The following is a 5,998-nucleotide window of genomic DNA, read 5'->3' as shown; positions in this document are numbered from 1 at the left end:
GCGTAATCTACAAACTGCCTTACGGGATCCTCTTCGAAGACGTACTCGCGTACACCGCAAGACGGGCATACCCCCGCGAGATCTGTATCGTTTATGCATTCTCCGAGAAAGGACAAACGCTACCGTGCTGGAGAAACATTGCGCGGAAAGAAACGCATGCCTGTCTGAGGATGGCGACTTCGGATCTACAGTAATCAATAAACTCTGTTCGAAAGTTAAATACGTAGCCTGCAGACCGTTGCTCGTTATACCATGCTGGGAATTGATCACGTTGAGCCGTCGGCATCGTATCGGGCGAATAAAACTCTAGTGGCGGTAGAGGTCCGATATAGTGCTGATTCTCGGGAGTATTGAATACATGCGGAAAGACACCTTTTTGTTTCAAACCAGCAGAGCCCACGAGACCGAAGGCTTTTGGCAGGCCACTCAGAGGCATGTGAAAATAATTAAGACTGTCTATGAATGTTACACGACCTGTCTTCATCATTATGATACTCGTGCCACTGAGTATCAGCGTCGGTGGTTTTAGAGTTTTCCGCTTACGCTTCACGATATGCTTCAGTATAAACTGCGCGTCGAAACCCTTGGCGTTATGCGCCACACAGATCACTCTCTGAAACGATTTTCTTTTAGGATCGCACGCGTAATCTACAAACTGCCTTACGGGATCCTCTTCGAAGACGTGCTCGCGTACACCGCAAGACGGACATACCCCCGCGAGATCTGCATCGTTTATGCATGCTGTGCACATTTGCTGAACGACACACAAGTTTGGCGTGTGGATGCGTACCGTGTCGTCACCGGGCAGCTTCTGTATCTGCTGTGTTTCAAAATCGTAAAAAATGAATAGAATATTTTTTTTCACGGGCGCCTTTTTTACCGGTCTGATGTAACATTGATGGCCTAATTTGTTACGCTCTTGCAGACTCTGCAGTACACTTTATCGCAAGAGTGTTTACGCAGCGCTCTTTGAAGAGGCCTAAGACACTGTGGACAGCTGCGAACGGCCTGACATACGCTCTTTTCTTTTCCCTTCTGTTTGATAAATAGCGTGTTTATATTGTTATCGAAACAGATTTGACCAAAAAAGTGCAACCGTTAGGCTTTTCAGAGATTTTTAAATTTAACTTTCATTTCTTACTTACTAAAGAGTCTAGAGTAACCAATGAAACAGATAATTGAGTTAGGTCCTACCAATCGAGAGTTGTGTAGTCTAACCTAAAATTCAATGATAATGATTTAAGAAATGTCATTTGGTGATCATGTAGGGGAAGGTACCTTGTTTTATCAGTATTCAAATGCAAATATAGTTCAGCGGAAGTAGTTGTATAGTCGTTGTTAGGGAGTGTTTTTATCAGAAAAATGAGTGTCACTCTCGTTAGATCAACGCTAAATATGACTCATCGTATAAGTAAAATGACGTAATAGATATTAGGTATGATATTTTATGGTGGAGATAAAAATTCCCCAATAAGTTAAATATTATACTGTTCTTTGTCATTAGTGTTACATGTCGGAGGTATGAACACAAAAGTATTGTTAAACAATAGAATAAGTTATAAACTAAGAATGTTTAAAGTTAACTACAATGTTCCTATTGTTTAAACAATTTAATAGTTATTAAGTTCATCTAAGCTTAAAGAAGTCCTAAACAAAGCATTTAGGGTAAAAAACCTGCAGATAGTTTAGAAAGAACAAAGTTTTATTGAATAACCAGTTTAAACCGGTTTGAACCCGGATGTTCTAGGTTAAGACGCAATTATGCGTAGCTCATAAACCAAATAAGTTACTGTAGGGTCATATGTCATTGATGTTTACCGATAACTTAAGGATAAGAATTATTATGTTTTATTGTTATTAACAATTAACATTTAATTGTTTTGTCGTCCAGGCTTTACGTTGCTTCGGGGACAAACTTACCTCTCATTTGTTGGTCCTAATTTTATAATATTAAGATTGACAGAACGTAAATTCATGACGGTCATTGTTTACAAAAGTTTTAATGGTCAATTTGTTAATTAAGCAACTTAGCAACAAATTGATATTCATATATATTTTCTAGAGTCACTGACATACAAATGCCGCTGGTTTAATTTAATTCTGACTAACAAGCAAAACGTTTTAATGTCGAGCGAACTGGTTAAAACCGGATTTTGTCCGTTACAAAGCCGGGAAAATTTTCCATAGACGCAAAAGCTGATATCTCTGAAAATACCAGAGAAAAACTGGATTTTCTTCTCATAAGTCTAATTGGTGGGAGTAAGCCATAGATAGTCGAAAGAAACCAAGTACTGCATTAATTGTTTACGACAATTATTGTAAATTTTTATTACGACAGCTACACATGAATTGTCGTTCATATAGTATAATGTAAGGTTAAATAACAATTATCACGTCGTTAAATATTCATAAAATTTATTTAAACAATAGTTTTATAAATGACATACAAATTGTAAACAAAGACAACTATGTTATAAGTATTGTTCATTACAAAGCTTTGATCATAAGATTAGGTGATTAAGATTGATGTTCACTACATTTCATTATAAATAACATAGTTTTAATGATTTCACCGCTGAGTGGTGGGGGCGAGTCAGGGGAACCCCTACAGCACTATAAAAGCGGGAGAGCGCAGAGCTCGAGAGTCCAGTCTAAGTTCGTGCGTCCGGGGTGTCGCATCTCCGCGTTCCGAAATATATATATATACATATATCACGCCGTATACTAGTCGGTAGTACTGTTACGTGTGTAAGATATATCCTAAGGTGAATAAATAGTATTTTTGAGTTTTTATACCATAAATATTTTTGTTTTATTCATCATCCTACTTACAAGTCTACATATAGATGTGGGTGGGGAATTAATATATATTAAATTAGCAACAAAGGGTTTAAGGGTATTTTAATTGTGATAGTAACTCGGTAGGGTAATATCTTCGGTTTATTTGATTATAATTCGAATATTCGGGCTTGTGATTGTGGTTAACGACGGGACAAGGGTGACGTGTCTATTCTTAATTGATTGACAAGTTTAATTACAATCGGAACTCACCTGTTGTGCTGCAACTCCTTGAAGTACCTGAAACAAAGAAAAGGATTAATTTTAAGTAATTAATACCTACTTACCTGGGTTGTCTGGAACAACGTAGAAGCCTGGAACACCTGAAAGAAAGAAAGGATTTCGATTAGTGTAAACGCTGATTGAAAGGAGAACAAACGCAATAAGGGGACGACTTACCTATCTTCTGAAGATCCCGAAGATATTTGTGCACCTCTGTTGTGACAAATTAGGGGCAATACTGTTTGGTGGAAGGTACATCTGGCTGAACTGCAGTGTATCCTGAAGGTGAGCATAGAAGAGGGCGACGACTGCTGGCTCAACAAAGAAGAAGATTCCTTGCCTATTATTCGGTCAAATAGGCTGGCGACCGTGTTAACATCTATCATCGAACCGTGGACCGTGCGTCATTGGTGAGGGGTGTCGTTTAAAGAAGAGACGTCAAGCCAATGATAATACCATCTGAGATTGGGAATAGCTTTAATTAGCTCTTCAACATACAATTGCCATAAAACGGTTACACAAAAAAGATAGTTGGCGACCGTAACAGGACACTTCAGCTAGTTATTCAAGAAAATAATCTGAAGTACGGTACGCCAAGGGAAGAAGTGTCAAGAAGGAAGTACATACCAGCAACCATCAGTCGTTGAGGGGAAGTACACAAGAGAAAGATAATTGGCAATCATCAAGAAACTTCAGGTAGTCATTATTACAATACTCTGGAGGACGGTTGACCAAGAACGAGTTAAGGAGGAAGAACATCCCAGCAGCCAAAAGTTGTTGAGGGGAAGTGTTCAGAAGATCAGCAATCGCAGGATAATTAATAATCGGGTCGCGAGCCGCGGATTAAACCTGTGTGTGCTAAAACAAAGGGGTATTCAGTGTCGTGAGGGGAAGTGCAGTGAGAGTGAATTTCGAAGGGGAATTTTTAAAGAAATTTGTGCAATCTTCGGATTCATCTCATCAAAGCTGTGTTACTCCCAGCGGATATGGCTACCCAAGAAGAACGTATGTTGCTGAGATCCGGAAGGAGTCAACAATTGGATACGATCAACCCACATCCACCGAAGACCAGCAGGACACCTGTGAAATCCTGTCTGCAAGGGGATAAACAAAACTCAACTCGTCAGAGGGACGCAGAAGAAGACGAAGACCCTCTGTCTGTCAGTCTAGACGAGGAAGAGGCACCATTAACAAGCATGCACTCGAACATGTAAATCATCTTCGAGAGGATCATGCAAGTAAATCAGCAAATAAAGGAACACTTTAATTGTAAATTTTCCGAATTGCGAACCCAATTGTTAAGCGAAGTTGGTAGGGCAGCGAAGCCAATCAACCAAGTAGGGGAGAGTAGCTCAAATCCTGGCGTAACTTATAGCAATAGGATAGGAGAGTTGCCGAACCAAATTACTGTTACTCAGGATAAATCGCGCCTGACGGATTTGAAATTTGAAGGAGATATAGAGAGAGTCAATCCTAAGAAATTCGTGGATAGGTTTGAGAAAATAGCTAGATTAGAAAACAAGAGCGAACCAACGATGGTCCTAGCGTTTCTAAATTGTTTGAAGGGAAAGGCAGCTATATGGGCTGAAGACATAGAAGAGGTAGATTTTGATACAATTAAGGATAAGTTCTTGGATAGGTATTGGAACACCGAACAGCAGAGGAGGTTGACGGCTAAGATAATGACAGGAAGCTACAACAAAAAACAGCATGGCGACATGGAGGCTTATTTTAGGAAGTGGGTTAGACACAATCAGTCATTCGATGTACCATTCTCTGAGAAGTGGATAGTGAAACAGCTTATGCTGCACTACGATCGAGAGACCTGTAGAAAGATTAAGGATTGGAGCGATCGTTCGATCGAAAGGGTAGCTGAGAGGCTCAAAGAATTAGATGAATGGGAGTCTGGGGAAGAGAAACCTGTATGTAGAGGAAAATTGGAAGCCAAGGACAGGAATGATTCACGAAAAAAGGATGACAGCGACGTCCAGCAAGATAAACCAGGGAGAGCAAAAACCAACGGCTCTGAAGAAACAAAAGGATTCAATAGATCTGATCCCAACAGAAGATACTGGAATAAAGAAAGATATGGACAAGGCTCTAGAGAAGGAGACGCGAGTGAGGATACGGAAACATCGGCGTCTAGGAAGATCAGGAATATTGAGACGAATAAGGAAAAACCAGTAGCGATTATTGAACCTGAGGATGATGACGACTGGGACATGGAGGGGAATGAAGATGAATATCGAGAGACTCCTCACATACAGGTTGAAGTCGCCAATCATAAGATAAATGCATTAATTGACACGGGTCTCAGCTTTCGGTGGTGGCATCGCGAGTTTTTAACAAAATAGAGAAAGATGGGATAGTACTTAAGAGGTTGCCTATCAAGACTGTAAGAGTTAAAGGAGCGTTTGGGGGAGCAGCGAAAACAGTCAGAGCTATGGTCCAGATACCGTTCAAGATGGTTGGAAGCGAAAGAGCGCACCAATTCTTGATGGTCAATGAACTATCGGAAGATTTAGTACTGGGTTTTGATTTCCTGCGTGGACATGAGATTGTCATCGGGAGAAAACTTGGAGAGGTGTCACTAGAAAGCCCTCCTGAAGAAGACAAAGTACAGGGAGGCGTAGAAGATATCAATCCGATGGAGGATGTCCGAGCTAACCTAGTAGAGGAAAAAAGAAGTCATGAAGAAGAAAATTATGGAAACTTACCTCAGAAACTCTAGGGCGAGGTTCGAGGTTCTCGCTACGTCGAGATTATCGTCGAATTTTGGGAAACCCTGTATACAGGACACAGGTGACATCCGAACGCGACTTTGTTGTGCCGTAACGTCTCGGTGACGAAGGAGTTCATTCGAGAGGTTAGGGCTAAGGTAATTTTTGGGATCGTTGCCGGTTAAGGAGTTGGAACTCGCGTGAATACCACAAAACAG

This window comes from Cephus cinctus, unplaced genomic scaffold (assembly GCF_000341935.2).
Source record: "Cephus cinctus unplaced genomic scaffold, Ccin1 Ccin1_scaffold0945, whole genome shotgun sequence".
Lineage (NCBI taxonomy): Eukaryota > Metazoa > Arthropoda > Insecta > Hymenoptera > Cephidae > Cephus > Cephus cinctus.
Note: the sequence above shows the minus strand (reverse complement) of the source record.